A 19572-nucleotide genomic window follows, 5' to 3' on the forward strand; every position below is an offset into this window, starting at 1 on the left:
AGCAAGCTGGTCATAATGTACTATCACTACCCCACTTAAAGACAATAAAGTGTGGCACGTCCCACTTCCTATCCAATTTTAAAAAATCAATACCGGCTGGCCGGCCCTAAAATTCTTTTACCTATTTAATTTGGGTCTTGTATTGGGCGCCACCAAAATTGGATTGGGCAGCCTCCAGCCCAAGCCCAAATTGCGAAGCCCAACAAAAATCCCAGAAGACCCCCCACTTCCATCGTGAAACCAGAAAAACCTTCTCTAGCCGGTCATCTCTCTCGTGCACTCGGCCAAAAAACCCTTCAAACCCTAACCAAAAAACGAATTAGAATCGTCCAATCCAATTAGAATCATAGAATCCAAAAACCACTCCAATTCTCGCCCAATCCAATTAGAATCGGTACAATTGTAATTGAGAATCGCACAATCAAATTGAGAATCACCCAATCAAATTGAGAATCACCCAATCAAATTGAGCCATCGAGTTTTTCTTTCCTGAATTAAGTTTCATATCCAATTTGAAGGTAAGAATCATGTTGGCTTGGTTTAACTACTTGTTTTAGGAAATGGGTAATATTTGATGGTTTGGAATTTGTAATGGGGTACGATTGTTGGTAGAATCTTGTTTTTGTTGTAATAGGGTACGGTTGTTCATTCCTCCTCTAATGTATGAATATTGGATTTGTTTCAGTGTAACCTTAAGTTAGATTCCTGAATTTTGAATGGAACCAGTGCAACATTATCATTCATGTTTGTTGTTATCATTCGTTTTTATGAACTTGTTGTACTGGATTTATAGAGGCCTAGAGTTGTTGTTAATCAAATACGATGTTTGCTGGATTTATGAACTTGTTTTCTTGAATTCTTTGAGTTATTTTCCAACTGACGATAATAAATCCTTAACTATCAAAAGTTGTTTTCTTGTATTTTCAGTATCTGTACAGTTATTTTCTGTTTATTGCTTGAATTGATTGGGCATTAGACGATAATACATGTTTGAAAGATTTATTAGATACATCATTACGTATATAATGAAGTTATTTTCTTTTTGTAATCATCCCATTTCCCATCTTTACATTGTTTTACTAATGGTTAGTTTCTATTGAGATAATGCTTGTATTGCCAAGGATGAACTCTTATATGGTATTCTGTGATGGTTTTGTAGGAGGACTAGTGGCCCTACAAGACGATCTACTAAGGGTCAGTGGACAGCTGAAGAAGTAAGTGCTTGGAATCAAATTTCTAATTTATTCCATGATTTTTAATCAGAATGTTATACCACAATTTCATGCTCTGCTATATCAATAGTAAATATTACTCTTATCTTCTCAGAAACTCTTGTTCATGGACTTTTTATGTATTCTGTAAACATACCAATATTTTGAATTTGCCCTTGAGTCTTTTATCCTCAGTTCATTCAATTTTAAGTTATTTTACGAGTCGATGGAATTTGTGATGTCGTGCTAATCTGTTGACAACTGCGTACGAAATAGTACTTTTTATTTTAAAGGAAGAGAAAAGTACGTACAGTCAAGAAGAAAACTTATTATTTGAAGAAAACTTGTTGTAAGCCTGTTAGGAAAGATATTGGTGAGTGTTCGTCGTTGTCTAATATGTTATTTGAAGATGAAAGGGAGAAGAAAAGGAAGTGTGATGTTAACTCAAGTGAAGGTGGGAATGTGGTTAGGTGTGCAATTGATGAGGTGATGAAAGAGGATGAGAAGGTGAAGGAACAAATTAATCGGAAGGATTATTGGTTGTGTGAAGGGATTGTAGTGAAGGTTATGAGGAAGGGTTTGGATAATAAGGGCTATTATTATAAGCAGCGAGGGCTGGTTGTTGATGTGATAGACATGTATCTTGCAGAAATAGAGATGCTTGAGAGTAAGGATGTAATTAGAGCTCGACAGGCAAAGCTTGAAACAGTGATTCCACACAATGGTGGTCTTGTTAAAATTGTAAATGGTAAGCGTGCTTACCGAGGATCAAATGCGAGGTTGATATCTCTTGATATGGATGAATTCTATGCTAAGGTACAAATAGAGACTTGTTAAAACATTTTAAAACATAATAATAGCAAATTATTACCTTAATCCGACTCTTTGAAGCATTGTTATCCCAGATCGGTATCCTGTGAAAGTTCTTAAAGTTGGAACGATAACTTTGTCGTAAATGGGTATAAATAGTAGAACAGTCAAGCCTGTAAAGACTTGAAGCGATGCTGGTGCTATATGAAAGTTGTTTCCTATTGAAGTGTCCATTGTGCTTCCTTGTTTAGTGAAGAATGTGCTTCTTTGCACATAAACCATTGTGTACATCAAACAACTTAATCAGATTGGTACTAAACGGAGAAGTAGCTTCGCTTCTTCCACTTGAGTCATTGTACAAAGTCTCCACTTGTTTTTAGTTGTGCTCAACTAATCAATATCATCTATAATTGTTGCTTTGTATAAGCATTTGAGATATTGTAACACATGTAAGGTGCAGTGCTAAACTAAACCATATACAAGATGCTCAAGAAATTAAATTACTCTTCAAGTTTATATTTTGGTGAGTGTATACTATTAACATGGGATGTCATATCTGATCAATGCATGTTTCTTTCAAATATTGTCATGAGACTTCCAGTTTTTGAGCATAAATCGTTTGAATCATATCATTATGTGAAAAATTATGGCTTCTACATGAGAAAATGTAGCAAGTGTACCTAGCATAATCACTTTAAATTTTTTCGAATAACATAATCGTTTTAGAAAGTCTAAAACTTGTCTTTGTTTTTAATGTATTCTATCAATAATGTTTACTGATAAGAGCCCAAAACTGTAGTTTTAACCCTGTAACAGTCATACTGTTAGACCAATTATGTGAGTAATAATTAAGAGTTGATACTGATTACGTGTTTTTATGCATTTCAGGCTTCAAAGTCCATTATGTGCAGAAATGTACCACTTTAGCAAGATAACGGAGCAAAGGTCGGTTGCTAAGGAGTTATGTGATTAAAGGCCAAGATTCAAGAAGACAAAGCCTTTCTAAAGCCCGGTCAAAAGCTGAAAAGTCGACGCGGGCAGAAACAACACTCAAAGTCAGCAGAACTTCCGAAGGCTGTATCTTTGGACTTAGACCTCAGAATTGGGCCTACCTTATGTCAAAACGACCGGCTCGGAAAGAACTTTCTAATGGTCTAAGCCTTGACCCAATCAGAGGAGCAAAAGTGGACGAAAAGTCTGTTGAAGCTAACTGGAGCTGAAGAGGCCTTTTTGGACTGAAAGAATTGGGTTTTGGGCCTGATTCTCTGGCCCAAAATATGGCTCCAAGCCCATGCACGATTTTTGGATCTGAAAACATATAAAAACAAAAGCTTAGCTCTTTGTTAATGGTAGCTAGTTAAACCTAAAACAGTAGATAATTCTAGATCTAGTTTTCATTAATTAAATTAAGTTTAGTTTAAATTCAATTCTTGTTTTAGATTAAACTCTTAGAATCATTGTTCTTAATTAGTTTGATAAATAAAATAGCTATTTGTAAATTTCAATTTTGTCATTTCAAATTATAGATCTAGTTTTAATTCTTGTTGATTAACATTTCTGAGTTGTTAAATTAGATTGAAGTATTGTTAGTTAAATTAGTCAAGTTAGAATTTTGATATGATGTTTAGTTATAATAATATGGGAAATGATGGTTTGATGAATCAAGGCTAAACCTCCATTAGAGGGGTTGATGAAGCCTTGATGAAAGCTTAGTTGTATAAGTGTAGAATCATTGTAGAGTCTATTCCATTCTAGAAGGTCGTGTTTCGCCATGAGAATGGGTAAACGACCTCACATGCTAGTTATAATTGGTAGAAATGCCATGTTAATTAGGGATTAGAGCGAGCAATCCATTTATGAAGAACGTAAGGATTGGATTACAACAGTCTATGCTAGGTGATTAAGTTGGATTCGAGGTGGAATCAATTCCCTCTAATTCTTTATCTAGATTCACATTCAAGATTCAATTATCATTTTAGTTATTAAGTAACTTGTTAATTTCATTCACCTCGTAGTATAGAATTCCCCTCGTAAACCTCTCATTAGACTTAAGACCGATTAGTTAACTATGAAATCATTCCATGTTAGAGAACTAAGAGTGGAACGAATTTGTTACTCCACTCTATTTCGATAGAATTGAGAGTAGAAAACTTGATAAATATAGACTCGTAATAAGTTTTAGTTTACTTACGTTTTGAGTTTCATCGTTCATTTCGTAGGTAAATTATCTTTTATGTTTTATCAAATGGCGCCGCTGCCATCTTAGTTTCACTTTAGCATTGTTTTCATAGTATAATTAGTCATTTTTTAAGTCCCATTAAACCCACCCACCCTTGTTTGATTCATACTGTGGTTGTCCGTTTCAGCGTTGAAAAGTTCCGCAAAAAATTACACCTTTGGCGCACCAGCGCTTCAAACGGAGCGCTCGCGCCAAACGCCTGGAACCTTGAGCGACCGCCTCTAAAAAACACTGTAACTTGAAGTTACACGGTATTTACCGCCCCTAAGCGCCGCGCACCAGCCCTAAGCTAAATTTTTCCGGATTTCTACAGGTTTGTTTCGAACTCCGATTTTTTAAGTTTTTCAGTGTTCTAACTTGTTATTTACATCGAACACGATAAACAAGGTATTATTCATAAGCGAAGCAAGGACGCTATCAGGTATTCCTTTCTTCCATACCTCGCATCTCCAGTTAGAGGTTTATACTAATATATCAAGATTGTTTGGAGTGTTGTCGTGTTTAGACTTAGACTTGCATGAGATTAAGGTCTGGTCGGAGAAAAACACCGAACGTAATTAACCGTCAACGTCAACAAACAAATCTATCGAGTATACCAATCACTACACCTCTAGCTACTATCCCACCAACCACACCTGACATAATGGCTGAAGAAAGAGAGACTCCTCTCTCCGACTTTTACAAAGCCTTGAGCGATAGCCCTAAATCTTGCATCGTTCTAGCAGACCCAGTGGGGGATTTTCGAATTCCCCCAAACATATTTAATTTGTTACCCGTTTTCCATGGTTTAGACCATGAAAAACCTTACCAACACATGCGTAGGATTGAACAAGTCCTTACAACATTCCATCATCCTACGGTTGGTGCGGAACAAATTAAACTGATGGTATTTCCCTTCACCTTAGCCGATAAAGGCGGTTGTCTTGGTTAATTGCTGGCGCCTAACTCGTGGACTCGTGGGCTAAACTTATTCAATTTGTTTATGGAACATTTTACCCACCCCTAAAGACGGATGAGATGCTTTCCAAGATTCATTTTTCGACAAAATCCTCATGAATCATTTTACGAGGCTTGGAATCGTTTCACCGACTGCTTATAGAGTGTCCACACCATAACCTAGCAAAAGACACGTTAGTTCGTGCCTTTTCAAAGGACTTCAACATCACCATAAAGAAGTCCTTGACATAATGAATGGGGTAGTTTCCTAAGTAAACGCGAGCCTCGAGGCTTACAAGTTTTTAGAAGAGCAAACTAAACAATAATAACAATTCGGGGGTAGTGATGATATCCCCCTCGCTAGTTCTTCTTCAACAGATTAAGGCCACGGTATGTTTGAGATGAAACCCGATCCGAACTTAAAAATTTAATCGAATCTCTAACTAAAAAGGTTGAGGCTATTTCTGTTCAACAAAAGCCTATCCCGTCATGAATATAAACTCCAACCCATGTAATTTCTGTTTGAGTCCACGAGCACCCGACTCCTATTGTCCTCTCAGCCTATGAACAACAACAATTAGAGCAAGATAATGTTTGCTCCATTAATAGCTATCCTATTCCTAATGCCCCATGGAGACAACATCCCAACTTTAGTTGGCGAAACAATCAACAAGTTACACCTCCAGGGTTTAATAACCAAAATGTTAGGCAAGCAAACAACTATAACTAAGCTCCACCTAGGCAAGGACAAGGACAAGGTCAGGGAAATTATAATAATTATAACAACCAAGCGCAACCACGATAAGGTCTAGCACAAGGTCAAGGTAATTATAATAGTTATAATTCCAATAGAGGTATCGTTCCGGTTAACAATAGTAACTATCACAACCCACCCATAAATAATCAACGTGAGATAGTTCCAGTCGCACCACCTGTGACTACTACACCTACACAACCGGATCGTATTGACGCCTTTATACAGGTTACCCAACAACTTTTCCAAACAATGACTCAATCAAACCAACATATCTTACAATCCATAAATCAGGGCATACAACAATTAGCCCAAGAGAAAACCCAACCAAAAGGCGTGTTTCCAGGACAAGCGATAACAAACCCTAAAATAGCAAACACAGCCTTTGAGGTAAACGGTAATACTAGTACGGAAACTATAATCGTAGGTGACCTTAATGCCATCACCACTCTCCGCTCTAGAAGAGTAGTTGATAACAAAGTAACTATGCCTATAGTTACCCCATCAGTACTCCCTACACCGGATATCGAACTAGATACCGAAATAGAAACTGAAGAGCCTACCACCGTAGAGGTACGGTTCAACAACAAACTAAGAAACGTAAAAGCCAAGGTTACACATCAAGTCGAGCCATACGCTAAATATAGAGCTTAAACCACCGTTCCCTCGAAATTAGCCATGCTAACCGGGGATACAAACTTTGAGGAGATTAGGAACGTTTTCAAGAATCTAACGATAAACCTTCCTTTTCTCGAAGCTATTAAAAGCTACCTAACCACGCTTAAGTTTCTTAAGGAGTTGTGCACTACTAGGCGTAAGACAAACATACCTAAAGACGCCTTTCTAATTGAACAGTTCCCAACTTTATCCGAAAATAATGGAATTGTTAAGTACAAGGACCCTGGTCGTCCTACAATAAAATGCACCTTAGGAGATTCCCACACGACGACCGCTTTATTAGACACGGGCGAAGTGTTAACTTACTCCCGTATTATTTGTATAAACAAATAGGTCTACAGGAAATGCAACCTACAAAAAGAACGTTGCAATTAGCGGACAGGTCAATTAAGTATCCTAAGGGTGTAGTGGAAAACGTGCTTGTTAAGGTTTAGGATTTCTACTATCTTGCGGATTTTGTTATCCTCGATACAGAAGTCGCTAACGACTCTGTACCGATCATCTTAGGGCGCTCCTTCTTGGCAACTGCCAACGCGTTTATAAATTGCCGCAATGGTAAGATGTCCTTATCTTTTGGCCATCTTTTTGTTGAGGTAAATGTTTTAAAATGATGAAACAGTTACTGTGATTCGGTTCTATAGATGGGGAGGTTAGCATGATCGAGAGCTTAGCTCAAGATTATTTTAACAACACGCTTCCGAAAACAATATGTACAAATTCCTTTCTTTTGAACTTCAGATTTTGTAAATGACTCCTACTTAGAGGAAGTCAACACCATCCTTGAGTCCACACTAATTGTAGACCGCCCGGTTGCTCCATATATCGAGTATGAAGACTTGCTACCTAAGCAAGTATTCATTATGCAAAATGAGGACCCCGGACGAAACATCTATTGATTTTCCTTCCACCCCAGTGCTCAAACCTCTTCCCTCGGAGTTAAAATATATTCAACTTGATCCGGATGGTAGTCATCCGGTAATTATATCTTCTCGTTATCTAAGAATGAAGAGACACGCGTTTAATCCGGGTGATTAGGGAACATCGGTCCGTGATTGGTTGGTCCTTAGCCGACATTAAGGAATTGACCCTAATGTTTGCACTCATCGTATCCATTTGGAGGATAACGCCAAGACTTCTTTGCGAACCTCGCCGCTTTGAACCCTGCCATGAAAGAGGTGGTTAGGAAAGAAGTCTTACGATTACTCGATACGGGTATCATATACCCAATCTCTGATAGCGAATGGGTAAGCCCCATTCATGTAGTTCCTAAGAAATCGAGAGTTATCATGGTACGTAACGGAAAGGGTGACTATGTTGTCACACAAGGTCCTATGAAATGGAGGATCTATATTGATTATAGACATTTAAATGCTATGACACGAAAAGATCACTTTCCTTTACCTTTTATAGATCAAATGCTTGAACGCCTCGCTGGTCATGCTTTTTATTGTTTTCTGGATGGCTACTCAGGCTATTTTCAGATTATTATTGATATTGATGACCAAGAAAAGACTACCTTCACATGTCCTTTTGGAACGTATGCCTATAAACAAATGCCTTTTGGCCTTTGTAATGCTCCCCGGTACCTTCCAAATTGTATGCTTCATATATTTAGTGACATGGTAGAGCGCTTTATGGAAGTTTTCATGGATGATTTTTCTATCTATGAAGATTCCTTCACAGACTGTTTGTCTAACCTGTCTAAGGTTTTGACACGGTGTGAAGAAAAGAGCCTCGTTTTAAACTGGGAAAAGTGTCATTTCATGGTGAAAAAGGGCATAGTACTAGGTCACATTGTATCTAGTGATGGCATCGAAGTAGATAAGGCCAAACTAGATAAGATAGCAACTCTACCTAAACCACGGACTGTCCGTGATATTAGAGCCTTTCTAGGCCATGCAGGTTTTTATAGGCGTTTTATTAAAGATTTCTCGAAAATAGATAGGCCTTTAACTAATCTGCTTTTAAAAGATGCAATCTTTGATTTTAATTTTAACTGTAAGCAGGCTTTTGAAACTTTAAAATCCGCCCTAACCTCTGCACCAATTATACAGCCTCCCGATTGTTCTAAACCTTTCGAACTCATGTGTGATGCTAGTGACTATGCAGTTAGTGCAATCTTGGGACAAAAACTAGATAATAAGTCCACTGTTATTTATTATGCTAGTAAAACCCTAAATGATGCTCAACGGAATTATTCAACTACCGAAAAAGAATTCTTAGCCGTCATTTATGCTTTAGATAAGTTTCGTCCTTATTTGGTTGGTTCTAAAACTTTAGTTTACACGGACCATGCAGCCCTTAAGTACCTTCTTGCAAAGAAGGATGCTAAGCAGAGATTAATCCGATGGATCCTTCTCCTGCAAGAGTTCACATTAGAAATAAAGGACAAAAAAAGGGGTCGAAAACGAAGTTGCCGACCACTTATCTAGACTCACAAACGACGATCGAGTGATTTTGAGTCCATACCGGACTCTTTTCCTGATGAGCATCTATATGCGATTTTTTCAGCACCATGGTATGCTGACATTGTAAATTATTTAGCGGCTGATGTTATGCCTTATAATTGGTCAAGAAATGAACGTAAGAAGTTCTTAGCCAGAGTTAAGTTATACTACTGGGATGAGCCATACCTTTTTAAGTATTGTGCGGATCAGATTATTCGTCGTTGTATTCCCCAGTGGGAATATAATGAAGTTCTATCGTTCTGCCATGACAAAGAGTGTGGTGGCCATTTTAGTGGGATGAAAACAGCCGCTAAAGTTCTTCAATGTGGATTTTATTGGCCTACCCTTTTTAAGGATGCCCAAGTGCATTGCAAGACGTGTATTCGTTGCCAACAACTTGGGCGAATCACGAAGCGTAATATGATGCCATTAAATCCAATCTTGATAGTAGAAATTTTTGACGTTTGGGGCATTGATTTCATGGGTCCCTTCCCTGTTTCCCACGGTTTCATTTATATTGTAGTTGCCGTGGACTACGTGTCTAAATGGATAGAGGCCCTAGCTTGCCGTAGCAATGACCATAAAACCGTTGTATTTTTTATTAAAGAATATATTTTCTGTCGGTTTGGCATTCCTAAAGCCATCATTAGTGATGGTGGAACACATTTTTGCAACAGAGTTGTTGCATCCCTAGTGAAAAAGTATGGAGTTACACACAAAGTAGCAACTCCTTATCATCAACAAACTAGCGGACAAGTAGAAATTTATAATAGGGAAATCAAAAAGATTTTAGAAACAACTGTAAACCCTGATAGGAAAGACTGGTCGAAGCGTCTATCGGATGCCTTATGAGCATATAGAACTGCTTTCAAAACTCCTATAGGTATGTCTCCCTTTAGACTTGTATTTGGGAAACCATGTCATTTGCCCGTTGAATTAGAGCACCGTGCTCTGTGGGCTATAAAAGCCTTAACTTCAATATTGATGAGGCAGGTGTCAAACGTAAGTTGCAATTGAATGAGCTTGAAGAAATCCGTAGCGATTCTTACGATCTCGCGAAGGATTATAAAGCTAACATGAAACGTGTTCATGATAAGCAAATCTTGCGCAAAGAGTTTGTGGTTGGTCAAAAGGTTTTGCTTTACAACTCCCGTCTACATAGTTTTCCAGGGAAACTAAAAACCCGTTGGTCTGGTCCTTTTCTGGTTACTGAAGTCACCCCTTACAGGGCAATCACCTTGGTAAATCCCAATGACAACAATACCTTTCAAGTTAATAGTCAACGGTTAAAACATTTTCACGAACTTTCGCCCCCGATGTAGAGGGAAGTCCTTTTACGGGACCGCTGTCTATGAGGATTGACCTTTGTCATTTGGTGTACTTCCTTTCACTTCCATATAGTGGTAAGTGCACCATTCAGGTAACCGGGCCCTCCCTATGGAGTGTGTGGCTGTAAGTACCGGATCCTAAGCCCACGGTTAACATAATTCACGTTTTCCACTTTTGCATGTTTTCTCGGTTTTTGAGTCATGTTCCTCTATGGGGTGAATTATGTATTTATTGTTTTTTGTTTTTCTTATAATAAACTAATAAAAAAAATAAAAATAAAAAAAATTCTAAATCGTAGAAATAGCAATCCAACAAGTCTTGGGAATCTGACTTTAAACGACCCACGTTAGAACAAATTTTGTGTTTAGAAATTTGTTTGGGGGTGGGCAGTCGGTCTTTCCATCCGGATTGCTCGAACTTTCCATTTGTGTTGCTTAGGCCTAATAGTTGTAGTTCAATTGGGTTGACGTAATCTAAAACTTAGATTTCCTTCGTTCGCATAACTTACGTCACACACGCACTTCGAGGCGTTTTTCCACCTTCCTATACGTCACCCATAGTTGGAATTGAGTGTTTTATGGATCATTGGATTGGAAATTTCTCTACGATCATTTTCATAACTCATTCGCCAAAATCGGCCAAGAACGGCGGCAAATTGAATTTGAAATTGCGCAAAATCGAGAGAAAATTTCGGAATTCAAATTGGGCTTGGGCCCAAACCCGCGCGCACTGGCAGTGCACCTGCACCCCCCTCTATTTCCACGAACAGTATCGCGCTCTAACCCACCACCGCCATTAACAAGTTTTCAACCTTAAACACCAAAAATTAAAAAAAAAAAAAAAAAAAAAAAAAAAAAAAAAAAAAAAAAAAAAAAAAAAAAAGGAAAACCTAACTACACCCACGCCAACCATTTTAATCAAACCAAAATCTTCTCCAAACCATTACCACCACCAACCCCAACAATTTTAAAACTCTGAAAACAGCCACCAATTCAAGCTTCAACCTGCATCAGATCCACCCCATCGCCACCACCGTGTCTTTGGTTGTTTTACATCAAACTCGCCTCCCCTACCATTTACAAACCATTGGTTGTTTCAAAAACTTCAATGGCGCTTATGACGAAAGAATTTTGCCGAGCACGCTTTCGCTTTTCTTGCCGGCGCCATTTTACGACGCGGAGATGATTAGGAGGGATTGGAACGGACAGTGGTACTCGACTGAGGAGTTCTATCACTATGATTTGGTAGAACAATTTTATAAGAAGCGAGAATTGGTCCTCTCGATTATAGGAACGTTCTCTGGAAAGACAAAGTCAGCGATATCGGTCTGCAATGTCTGCACGTTCTCTGGATTTTGCAAACGAATAAGTATAATTTCTGTATCATCGATTTAATTTTTAATGTGATTAGAGGAGTGGGAAAGAGCTTGGTGCCTCTTCTCGTATTGATCACTAAGATCATGCTCTCCTTTAGAGCTGTCGCAAAATCTGCTCCTATTAAGATCAAATTGCATTCTAATGCAAGTATCTATACGGATTGCATCCAAGAGACTTGGCCGTTGTCTGAAGGAAAGGTGGTTGAGTCGGAGGATGAAAGGGAGGATATGACATGTTTGGATGACGATGCATTAGATAGTTGTAGTTCTAATTTAGAACGCATGCAAGTGTTGCAAACTGGCTTGCGTTGCGTTTATGGTATTTGTGAAGATATCCGAGATAGACAGATTGTAGTTCGAAATAAGCAAACGAACCTTCAGACGAGACTTGAAATGCTAGAAAGGGTTCAGGACGATATCTTGTCTAACATGGAGACTATCCACCAGCATCACCAAGCCCAAGATGCGACTTTCGGATCGAGATGGAAGCACAGCGCTTGTTCCGAATAGAGATGCTACGACGCATGCCACCCGTGGAGGATTCTGTTTCAGCCGAGTCTGAAAGGCATGAGCGTCGTCGCCGAAGGACAGATGGCTCAAGCTATTCTCCATCCCAAGACCAATCTCCATCTTAGGGTCCATCTTCATCACATAACTAGGTGTTCACCATAAGTTTGTGTTCGCTGTTATTTCATGGTTTTTTATTATTTGGATTTTAATTTAGTTGTTAAATTTAAATATTAATGTGTTTGTTTTATGTTGTTTGGATTTAAATTTTAGTTTTAATATAATTGGTTATTTTCGAGTTCTGTTTGTCTTTATCATTAATCCCACCTCCCGATTTGTTTGGGGGTGGTAATATTTATACCGAGCATAATTTGTTATATGATCATCTGCTGTAAAGTTGTCTTGGAGGAAAGGTTGAGAATTTGGCCGATATCGGCATATCTATGATTATGTGTGGTGGTAGCATGAAATCTAGGAGAAGTTACTATTCTAAAATCAGTATAAAAGATACCAGGATTTTTAGAAAATCAAGAAGATGGTTTGTTTCCGTTTTCGAGTTTGGAATTTTTCTATTTCCGGAAATTGCCTTAAAATAATTTGGCAACTTGCCGATTCGTTTTGGAAGCTCAGACCCTATTTAAACTCCCTTCATTCTACACTAACAAACCACACTACACCCCACCATCATCCCTCACCTTTCACTCCAAGCTTTTCCTTCTTTTTCCTCTAAATTTCGCTTCAAAGACTTACGAGCGCCTGCGCCTCGATGCAAAGCGCACCTCGCGCTGCATACACTTCCGAAATTTTACTCGAGAGCGACCGCTTTTAAGTTGAAGCGACTTCGCGACCAAACACTGTAATTCCAAAAACCCACGAGCGCACTCGCGCCCTGCCCTCTGTGAACACAGGAAATTCCAATTTTCTGAGGGTCATTCCAAGATTTTTGGAACTGTTCAAAGGGTTGTTGAGATGACATCTCCTATAGTCATACCGAGCAGTCTTTCGAAGGCGTGTTGTTGGGAACCGAGACCTATGGACATTGGTTCCGGCCACGGGATCCTGTAGTTAGGATAAATGTAATCCACCGGTAAGTGATGACGATTCATATTCACCACACTTCATCGCTTATTTCTACGACCACGTTAAATTCTATTGTAATCGGGATGGAGAACAAGAATTCTCCGTCAGAGTCGATGACACGACACTAGAATTCAATAAAAATGTGGTCGCTTTAGTTTCGGGGATTACCAATACCGATCTCGCTCACACATGGGCATATATGACCGATAATGCATACCTTTATGATTATACATATTTCCATGAGTATTATGGAGGAGGGTATTTTCGAGTAATGGACCGTGGGCGATATAGCATGCCCTTGGTAGCCTTTCCCTAAACGTAGGGCACCACCATGTTATTCATCCCGATGAATATTTTGGGGAATGATGAGTTCATTTTCGCAAACAAGATCTGGCTGGTGACATTTTCCTCGCTTTAGGCGAGGGACGTCGCCGATATGACATTCCCGAAGTTTTAGTTAGCTAGTCTTAAGAGAGCCCAAAGCATGAGTAAAAGTATCTTCTTATGCCTGTTTTGGTAAGCCGCATCATCGTAGTTGTTTCAGATTCTGTGTACAATTCCAGATTGGAAAAGGGTTGAAGTCATGAGACCCACCAATTGGGTGGTTAAGCTCATCGCGAATAATGACTTGGGCGGGATGGGTCAAAGCCTCATTTGGTCGCCCCATACATCCCATCAGACATAATAACACTTAACAGGTTAGCATTAGTAGATGATAAATGGTGGCAAGCTTGGCAAGTTATAATGGACTGGTAGGATGCGAAGGAACCTCATCTCTGTAATGAGGAGGAGGATGCTTAAGCGGGAGATAAGGTAAGTTTTTAGTTTTGTTATTGTCTGCTTATGTCCCAAACAATTTAATTATGTTAACCCCATAATGGGTGGAACTCTTATAGAGTTGCGTCAGTATTTTTATTTTCCCTATATTAGTATGTTCTAACCTTGTTTTGCAGATGTTCCAGAATTTCACGCGTTTCCATGGTATTTTTTCTACCCTCTTATTTAAATGCTTTGAGGACAAATCATGCTTCTTGTTTTGGGGAGGTAAAGAAACACATGTAATTAAGGCATCTGCTAGGATATAGATATGTATAACATGCATTTGTTTTCAAGTTAAAAATTTTAAAAAAATATAAATAAATAAGTTTATGCTATACACTTAGGAATATTGGTATTGTTTTCTTTCTCTATGCTCTTAACAATCTAGAAGTCTCACGTAGCTTTTGCATCAGAATAATTGTTAGAAACTTAGGTTAATATGTAGGTAATAATCTTTGCATCTATCTATAAATATATTACATGAGTATCTATGATTGTTAGCAGTAAGTTTCTGAAATCTAGGCTAGAGTACTTATTCTACAAATCCTGTGAGAATATAGCCTAAAGCCTTATATGAGCGAAACATTTGAGAAATGACACAAGGGAGAAGTAAAATCCAGATAGAGAAATCACACGTCCACTTGCTTGATCACTATGCCATATCCTAAGCGAGAATTTAGGCCCTCTTTGGATCGATATAGCCAGAAATTCAAACCTATGAATTATTTTTTCTAGTAAGCCCTCTGAGCCTTTCTTTAGCCTTTCATAACCCACAAATCCTTTACCCTGTTACAAAAATAAAACAAAATAAAAAATAAAAAAATCAACCTACCCAATCTAGAATAAGTCTGAGAATAGAATGAGAAAGAAAGAAGAAAAGAAAAACCGGTGTAAACAAAAGTTAGTTAATTGCTTCAGAAAATAAAGAAAAGAAGTTTCCATCCAAAGAAAAGAAAAAGAAAAATAGAAATAAAATAAAAACTCAAAAAAAAAAAAAAATGAGTCAAAAGCCAAAGAAAAAGGAAAAAATATAGGCTAAGGATGGAAACAAAGTGTAGAAGCAAAAGTAAATAACAAGGTTTTCTCTAAGTTACATAATATGAAGACTCTACTATCTCAGACTTGTCCTTTTGAATATCCATTTCCTTCCTTCTTAAACCATCTCCTAATCCCCGCAACACCTAATAAAGACCTCTAGCTCAATTAGGAATAGGTTAGTGTGATAGTAAGTGGCAGATGTGTTTGATCGACTCCAGCTTCCTTGTTGTCATTGAGATTGTAAGGTAAAAGTGTGCCCTACTACACTTTGGAGTATGAAACTTGGAGAGGAAAAATCGAGAGAGTGTTTTTGTCTTGACATTTATGTGAGGACCTACTTAAGGACGCTATTCCGAGTTTTCATAAACGAACCTGCTAGGCATTTCATAGTATTACTCATAGTATATATATTTATATCATAGATGATTGATTATTATGCATATATTAGTTTAGGTTTTTGACTTGGTTATTCTTATTTAATTGCTAGTGAGATGTATAGATAGTTGAGACATGAATGAGGAAACAATAGTTTTATTTCTTAGTCGTTGTAGTATAGATGAAGTTTATGAGTACCTTCACTGGAAAACTCTCACGAGGCTATAACTCGTCCACTAGGGAATTCCTAATGGTTTAAGGCCTTGTTGCATATGGTCAATGCAATCGCGACTCAATAAACGAGTAGATAGAACTCCATTTTTGGTCACTTATTCTAATTTCACATCTTTGCTTGGGGACAAGCAAAATGCTGTTTGGGGGTAGTTTGATAAGAGCCCAAAACTGTAGTTTTAACCCTATAACAGTCATACTATTAGACCAATTATGTGAGTAATAATTAAGAGTTAATACTGATAACGTGTTTTTATGCATTTCAGGCTTCAAAGTCCATTATGTGCAGAAATGTACCACTTTAGCGAGATAACGGAGCAAAGGTCGGTTGCTAAGGAGTTCTGTGATTAAAGGCCAAGATTCAAGAAGGCAAAGCCTTTCTAAAGCCCGGTCAAAAGCTGAAAAGTCGACGCGGGCAGAAACAACACTCAAAGTCAGCAGAACTTCCGAAGGCTGTATCTTTGGACTCAGACCTCGGAATTGGGCCTACCTTATGTCAAAACGACCGACTCGGAAAGAGGTTTCCAATGGTCTAAGCCTTGACCCAATCAGAGGAGCAGAAGTAGAAGAAAAGTCTGTTGAAGCCAACTGTAGCTGAAGAGGCCTTTTTAGACTGAAAGAATTGGGTTTTGGGCTTGATTCTCTGGCCCAAAACATGGCTCCAAGCCCATGCACGATTTTTGGATCTGAAAACATATAAAAACAAAAGCTTAGCTCTTTGTTAATGGTAGCTAGTTAGACCTAAAACAATAGATAATTCTAGATCTAGTTTTCATTAATTAAATTAAGTTTAGTTTAAATTCAATTCTTGTTTTAGATTAAACTCTTAGAATCATTGTTCTTAATTAGTTTGATAAATAAAATAGCTATTTGTCAATTTCGATTTTGTCATTTCAAATTATAGATCTAGTTTTAATTCTTGTTGATTATCATTTCTGAGTTGTTAAATTAGATTGAAGTATTGTTAGTTAAATTAGTCAAGTTAGAATTTTGATATGATGTTTAGTTATAATAATATGGGAAATGATGGTTTGATGATTCAAGGCTAAACCTCCATTAGAGGGGTTGATAAAGCCTTGATGAAAGCTTAGTTGTATAAGTGTAGAATCGTTGTAGAGTCTATTCCATTCTAGAAGGTCGTGTTTCGCCATGAGAATGGGTAAACGACCTCACATGCTAGTTATAATTGGTAGAAATGCCATGTTAATTAGGGATTAGAACGAGCAATCCATTACAGTAAGAACGTAAGGATTAGATTACAACAGTCTATGCTAGGTGATTAAGTTGGATTCGAGGTGGAATCAATTCCCCTCTAATTCTTTATCTAGATTCACATTCAGTATCATTTTGTTATTCGTAACTTGTTAATTTCATTCACCTCGTAGTATAGAATTCCCCTCGTAAACCTCTCATTAGACTTAAAACCGATTAGTTAACTATGAAATCATTCCATGCTAGAGAACTAAGAGTGGAACGAATTTGTTACTCCACTCTATTTCGATAGAATTGAGAGTAGAAAACTTGATAAATATAGACTCGTAATAAGTTTTAGTATACTTACGTTTTGAGTTTCATCGTTCATTTCGTAGGTAAATTATCTTTTATGTTTTATCATTTACCTACCATCAGATATCTTACGTTTGTTTCAATTCCAAGATTTACATTTGATTACATAACGAGTCTACTCTTTGTGGTCTTTCTTGAAAATTATTTTTATATGTGCTTGTCAAGAATGTGCTGAAGTTTGTATAATCAGAGACTTCATGTGATATATGTTTCGCCTATCTTCATCAATACCTATTACACTTTGATCCTTATAGTTTTTGTCGTATTGACCATAGGTGTTTTATTCAATATGTTGATAAAAAACCATAAAGTGTAGGTTTTTGTAGGTGGTAGACCGATGCACCTGTCATATATTGGGTAGAGCTGAAAGTTGAAGCTCGGCTATTACATTAGGAATTTCCTATGCTCTGAGTCATTCTGACCTTGTCTGACGAGTTATTTGATTTTGACCAACTGGTCATGAATGTATTTATCACTTGTCTGTCTTCCTCGTTCCATTATGGTTTGAACCTTTGGATATTAATTTGTCTATTATTATTATTATTATTATTATTATTATTATTATGGTAAGAAGTAAACTGTAGGTGTCTTGTGTTGGGAATTTTGTATGCAAGCAGAGTTGTTATGACCCTGACTGTTGATAGCAATGTAATTTTGAACAACTGGTCTTGAATGCATTTCTCAATTGTTTGTCTTTCTATGTTTAAATTTATACGTGGAGTTGAGATTGCTACACTGCTATGTCTAAGCAGTGTTTCTAATCAATGTTACAAATGATGGCGTAGTTTTCAAGAGTGTCAATTTGAGATAGATGATGATCATAACAAAGGAATAAAAGTAAAAAAAAAAAAAGTTTTAACTTGAGTATTGTTAAAATCTTGTTATTTTTCCGCCATTGGATATCCAAAATAATTTTTTATGCCTCATTCTATTTCTTCATATATACTTGGAGTTATCATAGCAAGCTTATAAGTATATTAGTTTTACGACTGGGATGATCTCCTTTTTCTAGTGTTTTTCTTTGTACATTGTTTCTTTAAATATGGTTTACTAATACTTGTTTTATTTTTCTTTGTAGCGATGGGTCCTCGATCAAAGAATGTGAAGAATGTAGTGAAAACTACATTCAAGGGTGTGAAGAAATTGTTTGGTGGCGGTTCCTCTAGTGGTGATGCAGTTGGAAGAAAGAGACAAAGGGCAGAGGGCTTAACAACATCAGCGCGTAGAGGGGACCATTTGGAAAAAGAGGTTCCTGAGGTTCCCGAAGTTGATTCATCGAGTGAAGATAGTGTAGATAATGATAACAATATAGTTTTAGATGTAAATATGGACAAAGGGAAGAGTATAGTGGAAGAGGAGAGTGAGGAGGATGATGAGGAGGGTGAGGAGGGGGATGAGCAAGCAGGATGATGATGTGGAAGAATATGTAGTAGAAGACGTATCACCAGTGGAAGAAGCACCTTTGGTATTGGATTTCGTAACAAAATCCAATGATGATTTGGAGTTTAAAAGAGGTGTGTATGGGGGTGGCCCGTATGAGTCAGAGTTGTTGTATGACTATGCGGTGCATGTCGCTCGCGATGTTTGGGAGAGAAGGATAATATTTTGTTTTTCTGTAGTACTTTGATTTTCTTTTACAAAATCTTTTGTTTCTGCTCATATATATCTAATGCGTGCTCGGTTGTTTTAGGAGGATCGCGGAGCGTTGAAGTGTGTTTCACACTTAGCGAAGTTATCTCAATGGGATTTCAAGAATGAATTTCAAAGGTCTTCGAGATTTGCCCAACAGTTGAGAAGGACTGGGTTGTTTGATCTCGTGGAAGGTTATCACGAGCATATGGATCCACTATTAATCTCTGCGTTTGTGGAGAGATGACATCCGGAGACCAACACCTTCCATATGTTAGTTGGGGAGATGACTGTGACTTTGGACGATGTTGTCCAAATCTGTGGAGTCACAGTTAGAGGAAGAGCGGTGCAAGGAGACAGTGAGCTGAACTTAGAAGAATCGATAAATCTCTTACATCATGCCTTGTGTCTCCCTATTGATTTGATTAGGGCGGAGATAGAAGCTAACAAGTTCACTTCAAAAGTAAGGCTAGAATTCATCCGGAAGCATTTTGCGAATAAGGTTCATGATAGCTCTATATGTGACGCTGCTGGGAAGGTGGTGGAGA

The 19572-nt window shown here is 37.8% G+C and overlaps 1 long non-coding RNA gene across 1 annotated transcript; it reads left to right on the forward strand.

Moving 5' to 3' along the window:
• Positions 1 to 424: 424 nt before the first annotated feature.
• On the forward strand, positions 425 to 18606 carry LOC147497818 (uncharacterized). The gene is made up of 3 exons (XR_015194150.1): positions 425 to 518; positions 1160 to 1214; positions 18474 to 18606. It is a non-coding gene; the product is annotated as an uncharacterized LOC147497818 (long non-coding RNA).
• Positions 18607 to 19572: the final 966 nt, after the last annotated feature.

The sequence above is a fragment of the Coptis chinensis genome, chromosome 5 (assembly GCF_015680905.1).
Source record: "Coptis chinensis isolate HL-2020 chromosome 5, ASM1568090v1, whole genome shotgun sequence".
Taxonomy (NCBI): Eukaryota; Viridiplantae; Streptophyta; class Magnoliopsida; order Ranunculales; family Ranunculaceae; genus Coptis; species Coptis chinensis.